Here is a 16,293-nt window from a genome sequence, read left to right as displayed (position 1 = left end):
CTGGGCTTTCTTTGCAGTGTAAAAATACCTACCCAGCTCATGTTTTGTCTTAAGGAATTCTGTATCTCTGATTGCAAAAACCACAACTTTTAAATCTGTTAGATTTCTGTAACTTCTAATTGTTTCATTTGGTATCTGTTATTCAAGCCTTCGATGGGTCGTGATGTTTTTCCTGATGCCTATAATGATTTCTCAATGTTTCTCTACTATTCCTGATTGTCCTTGCCTTCTCACCAGTTCAGAATCACATCACTGCCTTGAAACTGTGTACATGACCCACAACTGGCTACCCAAAACCTATTGCATTTGTTTCTGCCAGAGAGGCATACCTGGGTGCTCTTCCAATAAACTACTGAGACTGAGTGTAGCTTCTTCCTGTGAATCCAAGCATACACTATCCTGGTTCTGCTAATTTTGATTTCTTGCCAAGGAGTATAGAAAAGAGATGATAGAGAAGGTTATAAAAAAGCCACTACTTGGATCAAGTCTGTGAGCTACAGTGTGGGAGCCAAAAACCCAAACTATTGGCTTTGTGCATGTAGGTCATGTCAAAGGCTTGTGACTCTGCCAAGGACCCTTTAATTACCAGGATGGGAAGGGAAGAACTGCAGGTGGAATCAGATGAAATCGTACCTCAATCAGTACCATCACAAAAGGGATGCATTCATATACTGTTAATATTCAAAATATGTCATTACACACACACACACACACAGAGAGAGAGAGAGAGAGAGAGAGAGAGAGAGAGAGAGAGAGAGAGAGACCTTGCTTATATAATAGGTAATGTATATACCTCATGTGTGTGTGTGTGTTTCCAAATTCTACATTATTGTAGGCCTTATTCGCATTTAAGGCAATGCCATCCCAGTGTTTAGACAATTGTGTCATCTTAATCTTGCTAGTGTGGCTGAAATTTCCTTTATATGCCATATTAACTTGAATTTTTAAGTTTGTTTTATCATTTTAATAAAGGGGAACATACTACAGAAAGGGAATCTCTCCAGTTTGTCCAGTGATGACACATTTCTCCCTCTTAAAAAATCTCCTTTTCTTTGATCATGACCTGCTCTAGCCAGCAGACGTGATTCATGCTTCCGAATGTCAGGACACACCTCAAGCCAGGAGAACGTCCACCCCCTCCACACACACCCCATTTCATTTTATTTCATTTAATTTTCACTCCAGCATGTTGTCGTGCTGCCTAAGAGGCCTGGTGCCACAATGTCATTGCTGCAACAGCATGGCATCTTTTGAGTTGGAAAAGCAGCATAGAGCTACCCCAGGGGGCACTGTTCAGAGTAGCTGTTATCTGATTACTTCAGCACCATTATGTCCTTACACTTCTACTGGCAGTGCTGTGGGATTCTTGCCATTCAGAAAGAGTTCAGCCAAGCAAGATTTCACACCCCTCTATCTATGTCATTGGGCAACACACACACATACACACACACAGAGTTAGAAAGTGCTGACAACGGAGTTAGAAAGTGATTTAAAATAATATCTAACTGCTTACAGAAAAATCTCCCAAATCCAGGAATACCAAAATATCCTTCCCTGAAGGAGAACAGCTGAAATCAGGAACTCTTTTGCACACATTTAGCATCTACATACTGTACCTCGACTTGCTGTTTTTATCCATGCAGGTGGTTCTTGCTGCATCTCCCCATTTTATGCTTTCCCTGTTTCATCTGGAAGTGAATTTCCCCCCACATCCTTCTCTGTGTGTGGAAATAACAAAAGACAAACAGCATTTTAACCTTTCAAAACTGAACAGTTTCACAAATGTCAAGCTGTCACCTTGTTCATAGAACATTATGCCAATCCTTCCAGTGGATGGATAAGGAAAAGGTACCCAAGCTAAATAAAATGCAAACATTTCATGTGGCAAGCTCACTGGCAGCCATCAATGCCAGACGCACGTTCTTTCTTTCTTTTTTCCCTTTCATCCTGCAAGCAGAAGGAAATGGGCCATTGACTGTGCAACTTAAAATCACAGCCAAAACACAACGACAAATGGGGTGGGGATATGTCAAATAAAACAAATTGACGCTTCTTTTCATGCCAAGCCAGGAAGGTAAGGAAGGAAAACAGAAAACGATGTTCACTCATCATCACCTCGGAGAGAAGATCTATTAATTTAAAACTTTAAAAAGGGAGAAGAAAAGCCAGCAGTGAAATTAGAATGTAAGGAGAGGCGTGCTAGATCAGATCAAACTTCATTCAGCATTTTGTCTCACACCGCAGCTGGCTATCTGCCTGTGAGGAACCCACCAAGAGAACCTAAGTACAATAGCACGTTCATACTGGTCTTCCCCAGCAATTGGTATTCAAAGCCACACTGCCTTCCTATTGAGGGCAGCATATAGCTAGCAACAGCATTATCCTCCATGAATGTGTTTAATCCCCTTTTAAACTTGGACATCACTGCATCTTCTGTTGGTGTGACTGAAGTACTGCCTTCCTCCTGCTTTTTCCTGCCCTGAATCTTTCATCAATCAGTTTCATCAGATAACCACAGGTTTGGGTATTATGAGACACTTTCTCTGCGCTTCTTTACTATGTCTCCCCTTATCCACTTCTGTTCTAAGTGAAACAGCCCCAGATGTTATAATCTTCCTTGTGGTAGAGTTGCTCCAGCCCTTTGACTTTCTTCACTGCCCCCCTTTTCCAACTAAAAGTAAAATAGAAAATAACAAACAACACCCCTGTCCCCTCCAAAAACAAAAGCAAAAACCTATGAACACATTTGAAATTCTCTGACTATTTCTATGGCAATTTGACTGTAGCTGATCCAAACTCTAACCAGGCCTGGATAGCTGCTGGGTCTATGCAAGCACAGCACTGGCAGGGATCAGCTCCAGGCCTATTGCTTTAAGCAAGGCTCCAGTTTTCTTCTCATGCTGGTTCGGTATTCTTTATTTCTATCTCTTTCTTCTATACTCTCTTTGTTCTTGGCCATTCTAATTGTGTGTTGATACAAGAGCCAGGGATGCTTCAGAATTCAGTTCTGCAAGATTTCCTATAAAGTTTTGAGGTTTCACTTTACTAAGCATGCTTTTCACAGCAGAAATCAACATGTTGGAAACCATCATTCCAGTGATACATTTCTGAAAATTAGCAAGCCATATGATTGGAGTCTTTTCTTAGTTATCTATATACCCAAAGTACATGATTTTTTAAATTGAAATTCTCTCTCTCTCTCTCTCTCTCTCTCACACACACACACACACACACACACACACACAAACACACATTTTTTCTTGTATGTTGGGATCAGAGCTGCCTAGAGATGCTGTGGCACAATAGGCAGCATAAAAATGTTTAAAACGAACAAACAAAAACAAACAAGCAAACGAACAGTTCTTTTTAATACAATATCAACAACAGAGAAATCCATTAAAAACAAACCTTTAATTAGTGTTCCATTTGGTTGCTATCTATTCATGTTTAGACACAGCTCTCAATATTCCCAGCTAGCATAGTTTGTAAGACCTTTTTCTGACCAAACTTGTTTAGCATTGCACTTTTTGCCATTTTTTTCCATCCAGAAGGACAAATATTCCTCCCTCCACCAAAACACTCAAAGACACACAAAACTGTTGCCAAGATTCTGCATCCTGGAGTCCAAGTGCTGTGGAAATAGAGAAGATAATGGAATAGCAGAATAATTAGAATATGTTTTCTGCATATCAGATCTGGCCATGATGATGCATAGCTTCACACAACCATCTTCACTCACATCATTTTCACATAAAGGTGACATGCCCTACATGGGGCGTGCATTTGGAAAATGCCAAAAAAACTTCAGCTGGTTCAGAATTCTGCCGTCAGATGAGTGACAGGGCTTGGTTATGGGAAGCATCTAACTACTTTTGTACAATGGATCCACTGGGTATTGGTTTGCCTCTGGGCACAAGCACTAGAGGCCTATGTATGAGTAGTCAGGAAAACGAACAATGTCATTTTCAGTGTCTCGATCCCTTGTATGACTTAATTAATGATGCATCTTCATGTTTCATAATGCAGTGGCTCCATAGACAGATTTAAATTCTTATTGATGTTCTAGAGAAGTTCCTTCCTTCCTTCCTTCCTTCCTTCCTTCCTTCCTTCCTTCCATAAAATCAGGATTTATACAGAAGAACTTCCAAAATCTTCTTCCTGTACAATAAATTCCCTTTAACTATCACTTGATAAATGTTCCCTGTTATTTATCGTAAGATAGATATTTTCCTCTTTTGGTTTATGTGATTATTATCTAGGGGGAGAGGGAAAATAGGTGCAAGATACTTTGTTTTTCTTTATCTTTTGAAACCTAATCGCCATACCTAAAATCCATTTGTCAATTATACAGACTAGAAATGGTTCAGTGTTATGTCTTCCCATACAGAATTATTTCCCTATTCTGTCTGCATTAGCTACTCCAACTCTCACCCCATCCCCCAATTACAAGTAGCGGGTTAAATAGGAAATCAAAATCACATTATCATTAGAGATGAAACACACATCTGGTTGATGATAACTTATATGGGCTTATAAAAGCAGACAGAAAACACATTAGAAATAAACTTTTGCAATAGTTTGAAAGGACACATTTTCTAAAATAATGTATTCATTATGTCGCTTCCCCCCAATGCACTTATTTAATCTGCGTAAGCAAATGCTAGACTTTTAGGCCACATTATCTGTAACCAGTTTGTTTGCATTCTGATTAAGTAGCTATTTCCAAAGGTAAGCTACTTTGATAGTCTTCCTTCTGGCTCTCCCCTGGGCTGTGGAATTCCCTTCGGAGGGTGTGGATTTCTCACTGCACTGCCCACAAGCAGTGCAAATCTCTCTGAGGGCAATTCAATTTGGAATCAATTCCTCATATGGGGAAGAACTAACTCCAAAGTCAGATAGATTATTAACTTGATGGCTGCTTCTTCTAACTGCCTTTTATATTGCCTACTCTGTATTACAAAGCCAGCCCCAGGTGTCCATTCTAACATTAGTAAAGGACTGTAGTTAGAAGGCAGTCACCCTGATGTACAGGAAAGTGAAAAGCGGGGAAACACACTCAGAGCAGCTGGATTCTTCTCTTGTGCATACTTTGAAACCTAGATTTCAATAGTGCAGTATGATCTGTGATAATGGAAAGAAACAGCTGGATACTGTTCCAAGTAAGCAATGCCTACCAGATCACCTCTGTCCACATGTTTATTGATACTCTTACAGAATTATAAATGGTTAGTGAGACAGATCATACCTTTGTTGAAGATAGGCTAATTCTTTTCCAGCATTATTTCTTATTCTTTATGCTTTAAAACTTTAATTCTGCTTTCCACCAATTTACCTGGAATAGGTAAGGAGCTAATTATCCAGACCTCTTGAGGATCTTCCCCTTGCAATAATGTTGTTATTGTTGCATGCTATCAACCAGGCTCTCACTTGTGGTAACCCCATGAATGAAAGTCTCCACAATGTCTTATCCATAACAACCCAGCTCAGCAATTTGTAAGTTACATTAATGTCACATTGGTCTTTATCCAGTCCTCTGGTAGAAACCCTAGTGACATCTTACCTAGGTTTGTTGGAAGATCAACAATACCATACTTGAATTACTTAAGAAATCTGGAATGAGCACAATATGGACCTAATGATTTGTTAGTTTGGCAGTAATATTCACCAGTTTTTGCCTCAGTTCCTCAGGATCCCTTCCTTTTCCATCCTGAAAACACCTGTTAAGACATGGCTTTCTGTCATTAGTGTCTGAGAACTCCACAGAAGCTGCATAAGGATATAAGTTGTTCTGTTGTACTGAGTCAGACCCTTTTTGGTACATCTAACTCAGAATTATAAACACTGACTATTAGTGGATCTTGGGGTTGCAGGCAGGATTTTTTCCAGTCTTATCTGTGGATGATGGAGAGTGTATTTGGCACTAGAATGTCCCAAGAACATATTCCACCTGTGACACAGAACCCTAACATTATTCCCAAATGGAGATAGCTCAGCTCTGAGCTTATGGTTCTGATCAGTATTTTTGTCTATCATTTCTGTTTGTCAACAATATTATTTTGCATAAAAAGGAAGACACATGCACACAATATTATTCCAGAAAGAACAACCTTCACATCTTCACTTCACTTCTGATCTTACAGCTGGGACAAAAACAAACAAACAAACAAGGCATATACAAGCTTAAGTATTTTTTGGCAAGCTTCATACGATTTTATTTTGTTGCACTATACCAAAAAAGATCTCCAGCTGTTCATGAGTACAGATTTTTTCTTTCTTCAGAATCTTTTATAATAATTTAGATCATTGCCAAGGGTTGCCAAGAACTTCAAAATCATTTATCAACAGTAGGTAGTTTTTGTTTATTCCAATATTTTGTTATTAGTATGCATATACTATAAGCCTATGAAAAGTGGAGTGAATGGATTTCTGTGTTCCTCTCCACTATTGTTTTCTGTAGTCCAGTTCTAAATTGACATGAAGTATTTCTAAAACTAATCCCAGGATGGCAATAGTTTACAGTAGCTTTCTTTTATTCCACTTGTAGTCTTCTTTGTTTATAAGTAACCACTGATGAATCATAGCATGTCTAGGAAGATGACCGCCACCTGGTCTCTTTTTGTGGTTTGTTACATCAAAGCGCATTAACCTTTGCATGCATCTGTAAATCAAAGGAGGAGCATTTAAGAACAAATATACTTCTGTCCTGATTTATACAAAATTAGAAATCAAAATGGAAAATTCCAATGGTGTTCTTTCACAAATTAGTCTATCCAACAACTTGAGATTCAATTGAGTAACATTGAGTTCAGGAGGGTCCCAAGTTCAATGTCCGGAATCCCCACATAAATGATCATGATTAGTACTGCCTGAACCATGATGGAGCTGCTTCCTATGTACAAAGCCGTTTCAGCCTTTGAACTAACACAGAGGCTCTCTGAAATGTGCTTTCTCCTCCTGCCTGCAACTGAGAAGAGATTGATAAACATGGAAGGTAGGTTTCAATTGGCTTCGCGGCTCATGTTTTTTGCAGGCTTTGTCAATTTGGAAATTACATTTTAGTGTTGAAATGGTGGAGAAGGTAGAGACTTCCAAATTTAAAGAAAATGCACCCAAATTTCCTGTGTACTTTCACAATAAGGACAACATTAGAATAAATGAAATCTTGTTTAAAGAATGGGCCATGGATATGTTTGCGTTGTTTCCTTCTAACTATAAATATCCAGCATTAGTCTTCACACTCCCTTTACTGAACACCATTATATGAAAGTAATACACACTGAATACATATATGTCTTTCTGTAACTATTTGAACTGAATAAGCACAGGTAATGCAGCAATGCCATTGCTTTGGAGACTGCATAGCAATTCAAAGCCATAAGGCCAATTAATATCCCATAGCCCCATTACATTTTCTTATGGGAAATCTGGCTTTAGTACTTTAGATTGAGACATTATTAATCCAGACAAGCAGTGCAGTAAAGCATACTTCTGTTCGCCAAGTGAATGAAAGAATTCAAATGGTACACAGGGAACGATATGGTAAACAAGGTTGTTTGTATGTTTTTCATCAAAACACCATCTTTTATGCAGCAAATTTCAAACCATGTGCTGTTTGTAATAAACCAGTTTCCAATCATTTGTTTTTCTGATTTTTATTATTTTCAATTTAGGTTGGAGTTTTGCTAATGATTATTGCTGCATTTTAAAAGTGTTCTAGCCAGGGATTAAACTTGTGCGTGTTGGGGAGGGGGTGGAGAGTGAGTATTAAAAGGATTAGGGATAATTTTTAGTGTATCATTATGAAGAAGCCCCTTAAGAATTTGACAGCTTCAATTATTTTCTCTCCTTTTTGTTCCTTCTTCCCAGCTCCCCAAGCTCTTTTGTTTGCAGGGGAAGCACTGAGCATTTGGAGAGAGAACTCGCTTGTCTTCTATGCAGAGAGAGGCAGGAAAGCTGATTTTCAGCAGGACCTGAGAAAAAGTCTCTAGAATGTGCCAACTGTGTTAACCTGTATTAATGACCTTTTGACATTCTCTACCCTATTTGGAGACAGAGAGATTAGGTCAGGAATTCCACAAAAATTCACCCCAACAATTTCTTGAGGGTAGCGCCAGCAGCTTTCTTCCCACCACTCCCAAGACAATGATTGTGCTTTGATGATTGGGCCACTCATTGCCACTGGCTCCTGCAGCAATTCTGTTGGTGGACTGGCCTTCATATCACATCCTCCATATACGGCAACCCTTCATTGTCCTAAGATATTGTGGAGGAAAGTAGCATCTACCATGCAATGGTAAAGAAGGTTCAGAGACAGTGGAATATTGGGTGTGGAGGCCATGGGTGCTCATCAATTACACCATTTTTAAGGAAGAGAAAAATCAAAGAATTCATATAATAAAACTTATTAAGATATGGAAGAAAAAAGCTGTGTCAACTGTAGTGTACCTGGGACAACAGCATAAACACACTCTTCTTGGCTTACCTTGGGATTGGAAAGCAATGAGCCAAACCTAGTGCTTTGTCCAATGATATTAAAAAGTTGGATCCTTACTTGTGTTCATCATTTGCTACCCTGTACATGTCTAGAGATGCTTGATATGACCCTTTCAACAAATGTTTAGGATTGGATGGTTGAAATCCAGCAGGACACTGAAAAAATGATATTCTTAGATAATTTATCTGAACGCTATTTTCTGGAAAAAAATGGGTCACCCAATTCAGGGTGCTAGTAAAATCTGAAGCTTTATTTTGAAACACAGGTTCACCAAGGAATTATCCGCTTTGAAACATAGAAACTGAGCGAGTCAGAAGGGGTCTCCCTGGTCATCTAGTCTGACACCCAGTTCCAGTAGGCTCCATTCATGTCTTGTTCTTTAAAACAATAATGTTATAAAAAAATGCAAAGCAGTTAATATATAAGCTTAAATGTCTAAATTAGCCTTCCCCAGCCTTGTGCCTTCCAGGCAGTCTGGACTGCAACTCCCAGGATTCCCAGTCAATGGCCCTGCTACATGGGAATTCTGGGAGTTGCAGCCCAAATGCCTCTGAAGACGCTCAGGTTGGGGAAGGCTGGTGGAAAGCATAGTTATTATTGGGAACTTTACATTTATGTTAATGTGCAGTGTATGGATTTTTTCTAATACTATTTTCAATATTTTAAATTTGTCTAACTGGACAGTTTGTAGAGAGCCAATATTACCTGTTTAGTAGTGCAAATTTTTAAATTTGTGCAAATGGGAGGTTAAAGGACTTGGCAATGGGAGTGCACAAGTGGAAGACGAAATAGAAAAGTTATTAAGTTAAGTAATATTTAGTGGCCTAAATGAAATAATATGTGGAGGCAATGAAACTTAGAGGGATATTTACAATAAAAACACTTAATAGTGGACTTGCACAAGAGCATCAAAAATCAAAAATATGAAAAAATAGTAAAAACATTTGATCATTTGAGCAAATTGTCATCATTATTCCATCTGATTTGTACAAATTACAGGACATGAAATAAAATGCTTTCATGCCAAAATACATACATAGATAAAACATACATTCAAGCAAAATTTGGAACTGAGAAGAAAAATCTATGTAGAATAAACGTCTCAGCACTGCATACTGCAGTAAGATTGCTTATTGCTGTGGCTGCAATGCTACTTTAAAGATGTACATGGTGTTACAAGAGCCTTAACAAAATATTTCTGGGTGTTTGTGTGTGCGTGCGCACACCCATGCAGGTGTGTGTGTGTTTTGGACAACAGTGGTGTGAGAACCTCAACTCTTACACTTTGCATCAGTGGCAAACATAAAGAGCACAGGGATTTCTTACGAAGGTGGGCTGATTGCTGTTCTCCCGCTTTAATAGTTCATACAGGGAAACAAACACCATGCGCAGTTAACAATTATTTGCAAGAAATTTATTGCTTTCAGGTGCGTGTTACCGCACCTGTTGGGACAAATCAAAACTCCATTTTGCTGATTCCTCCAGTTGGTGATATGCAGAGTGCCAATTACTGATCATACCCTGCTACAGGCTGAAGTACATGGATTCTGTGCATCCAGCTGTGCCTGTCTCCCCTTTTATGTGTCTCTCTTGGGTTATGCGTCTCATCCTAGTTTTTCTTTGTTTGTTTTAAATCTGGGTTGCTGCTTGCAGAGAAACCATCCCATTATTCTAGGAACATATGTTCATGATGAGTACAAGTCATGAACATTTGAACAGTCTCCATCTGGTTCTGATCAACCCAGTAACATGATACATGAAAAGTGTTAAAAGAGACAAAACAAAGCAAAGCAAAAAGTATTAGCAAAGATCATAGGATTTAACCATTATTTACAGTTTGTAGAAATATGTTTCCATGTCTTAGGATTACAATGCTCACTGTGGGTTAGTTTCTGTCTCTTTTCAATAAATGAATCTAATTAGCTTCATTTTAGTTGGGTTTTATTTTAATGTTGCATATATGCCAGGTATGTGCTTAACAGATTACAGTCTAGATCATTTGAGGGAGGGAGAGGAGCAGGGGAGAGAGAGAGAGAGAGAGAGAGAATGAGAGTGAGTTTTGGCTTCCACAGATCTTCTGTACTCCATTAGGTCCTTGCAACAAAAACCCTATGAAGTAAGTTATACAGAGACTGAATGCTGACTGGCCTATAGCCACTCACTGTGCTTCATGGACAAGTGGGAATTAGAATCCAGGTTCCCAGTCTACACACTAACCACCAGGACACACTGGCTTCAGCCACAGGGCAAAGAATTGTTATGCTGATAGAAGTTCAATAGGCCAGGCTATGCTATGTAGATTTTATTGTTCTGCTTTGCTGCAGTCTTAAATTAAAAACAAGAACAAATGATGGCATCGTAAATTATCTGTACTAGCTGAAACCTGAAATGCATTCTTTTGCTGATTCAAGTGTCCTGGGGAAACATTCCATCAAATATAAGTCTTCCATATGCCTTGCCTGAGGCAGTTCTCTCTTGGGTCACAAAATCACCCCAAATGCAAGCAATGCTAGTTTTCAAATTGACACTGAATGCAGTATCTATGGACAGAAGAACAGCAGTGTTGTGTCAGACCAAATATAGTCCTAGCCCAGCATCTGTTCTTACACTGGCCAAACAGTTGCCTGTGGGAAGACATGAATGCAATAGTACCTTTCCGCTAGTATTCCTCAGCATCTAATATTGAACAAGATACTCCAGTTTTGTGAAGACCAGTTTTCAAACTTCCCTCTTTCTCCCTCTGGAACCAGAAATAGCATAGCTCATAGTGCAGACACCAAAAACAACCACTCTAAGTCTGTTTCCCCACTTCTTGCTGCATAAATATTTCCCACTGAAATGAAGATGATGATAAAGATCACCACTTATTTACTGCTAAATATTTTAAAAATGCCTAAGAACTAAATATTTACGTCTAAGTATTTCAAAGGAGGTGAAGACAATAATGTAGGGAACGGGAACATCAAAGGCAGAAGAAGAGGAAGACCAAATGTGAAATGGCTCAATTCTATAAAGGAAGCTAAATTGCTCTGTTTACAAGAGCCGAGCAAGACTGTCAAGGACAGGAGGTTTTGGAAGACATCCATTCATAGGGTTACAGTAAGTTGGAGACAACTTGACAGCACATAACAACAACAAATTGTTTTGTTTTTTTTAAAAAATCTGAGTAACACCTGTGGGTAAGGAAAGGGTAAATATATCACATTTTGTTCATAATACCTCCCATCAAGGAGCACAAAACAGGAAAAGGAGAGGAGATTTCTTCCTGGGATGAGCATGTTTTTAATTTTTTCTCTGTTTCCATTCTGTGCTGAGGATGGCTCAAAAAATGAAGAGAGAAGCTGTCTTAAAGCATACAGGGAAGTCCCCCCACCCCCTTCTCACAACTCTGTATCAATATTCTACCAGAGGATGCATTAAGGTGCTCTCTTCATTAAGCTGTTGTTGCAATGAGTCCACTGAGAATCAATGTTGGCTGTCAGTAAAGGGGGAGAAAAGTGAAGCATGGAGAATTTTCTTAATTTGGATATGCTGAGAGTCTGAGATGCTTAGAAATGGTCATTAACAGCCAATATCAAGTATTAAAAATTCTCTTTCAACTTTTCCAAAATGCAATTGTGCATATAGATGATATGCAAAAAGCAGCATTCTGCTAGGAAGATCTCAGTGAAAGAATGATAGTTTAGTTTAAAATGGGGACGTATTTTGTTCCTTAAACTTGGAGGGGTTGTAACAATTCCCCACCAACAGAAGTATTTCATTACCTTATTTATTTTGTTGTGGGGTGGGGATAGGCAGAGGCTGCAGACAGGGACAACTAAGTATGTGCATTTTGAGAGAAGGTAGGAACCATGAATGCTGATGAAGTAGCATAGTCAAAGGTAAGTTATTTGGCACTGCTGTGATCTCAAAATGTTGGATGAAGTCCCATTTTTAGAAATAAATAAAGCGCAAACAGCTGCTGATTAATTAGTGGACTAAACACAGTGAAATGGGTGAACAATCTTCACTTTCCCATGTTGAAAACTTCTGTGCAAATGTTGGTGCTCTAGTTTTGTTCTGCTGTGGATGGTTCTGTTTTCCTCTTGGTGTATCTTCTACGATGATGTGTTTTATAACACACACGTGTTGTTGCTTTGTGCCATCAAGCCATCTCCAAGTAACATTGAATAAAAGCCCTCCAAAATAACCTGTCCTGACAGCTCTCTGCTCAGCTCTTGTAAACTCAGGGTTGTGACTTCCTTATGGAATTATGCCATCTTATATTTGGTCTTTCTCTTCTTCTGTATGAATTCATGGCAGATGTGAAGCTGGACTCCTCCTCTTGGACTTCCAAAGAGCATCTGGATGATGCTACCAAATGGCCAGATTAGAGTGGTCTTTGGTCTATTCCATCAGGGCTATTCTCATGTAATCACCTGCTCAGGTACCAGTCTACCTGGCTGAGAGCATGGCAGTCTCTGGCTTGGTTGAAATACAAGTTTCTTGGGGAACAGCTGGGCAAGTATAAAAACTGAGGTGAAAATAGTTCTTTTTTCACATACAGATGGTCTATGTGTCAAGGCACGATACATTTTCTTAATCTGTTCAGTTTAGGTTTCCCATAACTAGGGATGGTAAACAGAACAAGATGTATTAAAGGACATAAATTCATAAAGTCACCATAAGTCAGAGATGACTTTGGAGCAGGTGGCAAGAACAACTACAGCACAGAAATAAGAAAGAATTTAGTTCAGTTCATGTTTTAAGGTGATTCTATCAAATTCACACTTCCTGGACCAATGTACGAAATGATACTCAGTTATCTTTTGGTATTCACCCTTTTCTGAATTCTGTATTTCTACTTCTTGATATAAGTGCACACACAAATGGATATGCTAGAAAGACTTTTGCACAAAGCTATGCATATTTTGAAAATAATGTACATATGTTTACTAAATAAGAGACACTGCTTGCACATTTTATATATTATGCAGATTTTCTAACTTATATTAGAAAATGGATTAGGAAATATGTATGGATTTTTACATGGGTGCAGAGGCAGGACACAATTAATTGAAGATTACAAAATAAAAATGAGGAAATAAGAGAAACTGAAATTGAGATATGTGTCCATTCATATCTGTAAGTGTTCTAGTAACATAGAGGCAAAAATGAGATTCTAAGTATTCAATAATTCTCTCTCTTGCTCTGTTTCTTTCTTCCAGAAGAAACTATGACCAAATAGCAATGTTATCTACTTATGCAATAGGATCAGTGTTTCAAGTTACCTTTTTGAATGCACTTCTCACCAAACTCATAACGCATTGACATGGTAGAAAATATTTATAATCCCTACATTGGGTTGTTGGATTTTGAGGTTTCTCTAAATGTTGACAGAAAACAGAGGTTGACTCTATACGGTAATATTACACATTAAATACCATACACTGATATCACTTGTAGGACATCATATCCGTCATGAGCCATGTTCAAGATTGTTGTGACATGTTTAGATTGCCCTGTTCTGAATGAATAAAGATGATGGATACAAGGAAAGCAATTTCTCATATAACATCCTTCCTCCTAAAGACAATATATCGCTGTTTTGTTAAAGGCTCATCAAGTTATGCACTTGTTTTCTGCATGAACACTTTATCCTATTGCATTTGGAGTTATTGCTAAAATCAGAAACTATCTGATGTAGCCAATATAGTGCGATAACAGGGACTTTCTTTCTTTGTTGATTTTACTTTATGAAAATGCTGCTCTAAATGAAAAATATGTTTCACTGGTTGTGAATTTGTGAAAAAAATGCAACATAGCTTGTACTATGAACATAACAGTCTTTTGCAGAACAAGCAGGAATAATCAAAGGAGTTAAGTTACCACACACACACACACACACACACACACTGCACATTGCCTGGTTCACCAACACACTCACAGTCTTCAGGATCGGGATGTCAATCAGATGCAAACACAGCAAGTGGCCTTATGCTGGAGCGGGGAGCCATCCCTGTAATAAATGCCCCACTGGCATGTCCAACAATTCACACCACCAACTGACCTCCTCATGCTATTTTGGCAGTTCCAAACCATATTTCCAGATCTTCTATTTCTTCTGCCATTGTGTTTGCTTGTAACACAAGATCCTATTTCCAGTACTCTGGAAGCTATGCTGTATTCATTTGCATGTGTAGCAACCATGGTAAATTCATTTTGCATAAATACCATGACCATGAGAAGGAAGTTTAATGTAGATTAGCCCCAGCTCAGACAATCTTTTCCAGTTAACTTAAGACTGGCCTTTCTCAGTAGCAGTGAATCTCCCAAGTTTCAGTCAATCGTCTTACCCATCACCAGTGTCGGGGATTCAAGCTGAGTGATTTGCTCTCAAGTCACATCAGCAACTCAACTTGAATTTGACCCAGGAGCAACGAGTGAGTGATTTGACTTGATTCAAGATTTCTATATTTTTTAATGATTAAGTTGCTCCAGGGCTTACTGTGCAGCAGGATATCCTGAAATCCACAAATGCATCGGGGTGGTGGGAGGGAGGGAGGGAGGGAGGGAGGGAGGGGGTTTCAAGGGGACAGGAGCAGGATAGGGAGGAGGACTGTGGTGTGGGGAAGGAAAGGAGACTTCAGAACTTGTTTTGGCATGAGGGTGATGGTGGGAGGGAGGGACAAGGTGCAGTGGAGACTTGAAACTTGACTTGAACATTCCTTGCAATGACTTGAGACTTGACTTGGAGTGAAGGACTTGAACACGTTGCTGCCCATCACCTTCTGCTTGATCCTCTTCTAACTGCAGATGGCTGGGACTGAATCTGGCATCAGCATGAAAAACAGATATGTAGGGAGAGAATTGAAGCAATGTGCTAACATTCATATAGAAGTTCTTACTGATGCTTTATTTAGGGAAGAAAAATTCAGAGGAGATGTTGCATTGATATGTAATCTGGCATGGCATGGGTTTGCATCAAGCAGCTCTCCCAATGGACTCTACCGATATTCAGGTGTTCACCAAAACACATGTGGGTGTGAGGAAGGTTGTGGTTCAGAGTTGTGCACGTTGCATCTCTGGAAGTGGAAGTCCTATCTTCCTCAGTTCAGACCTTGCCAAATTAAAAAAAAATAATTGTGTTTGCATCAATGTGAATAGAGCACACTGCATGATCATTAACTCTGCCCTCTTGGGGTTCTCAGTTGTGCTAACACTTTTATTCATGTTGAGAATAGAACAGAACTTGATCTCCCTTTACTGAGTCAATGCAGCAAGATCTGAAGGGAGAGAGAGTGACCAGTATATGGAAAGTCAGGGGCCAGCCCAGCCCTGGGGGTGGGTGGGGGATGAGAGAGAGAAAGAGAGAGAGAGAGAGAGAGAGAGAGAGAGAGAGAGAGAGAGAGAGAAGGCCTGCAACTATGCCATAAGCATGTTGACTACAACACATCTCAGTACAGGTTAAATCTGTACAAATCTGATCTTTAGCAACCTTTCTGCCCACAGGCCACTCCCTGTCCAGGATGCATGTGTGAACCAACACCTAAAGCAAATAGCACCTAATAGTCCATTAACAGAGCACAATCTTGTGCACAACAGCCCCAGACCGAAAAATCTAACCAGGTCACATGCTTCGGCCAGCCAACAGGGCATTTGTGGGTGGGTGCTTTGTGTATGTTTATGGGAGAAGGATATTTGTCAATTTTGAGGACCGTGACGTGTTGGTTATTTTTGTGGCATAGACATCTCTGTGTGTTTTCCTTTGAGCATTTTCAGTTTATTCTATGTAAAATGTTGTTTGGCATTTGGCAAAT

The sequence above is a fragment of the Varanus komodoensis genome, unplaced genomic scaffold (genome assembly GCF_004798865.1).
Source record: "Varanus komodoensis strain SLA01 unplaced genomic scaffold, ASM479886v1 scaffold18_3, whole genome shotgun sequence".
NCBI classification, from domain to species: domain Eukaryota; kingdom Metazoa; phylum Chordata; class Lepidosauria; order Squamata; family Varanidae; genus Varanus; species Varanus komodoensis.
The sequence above is the reverse complement of the archived record's forward strand: the minus strand, read 5'-3'. Positions refer to the sequence as shown.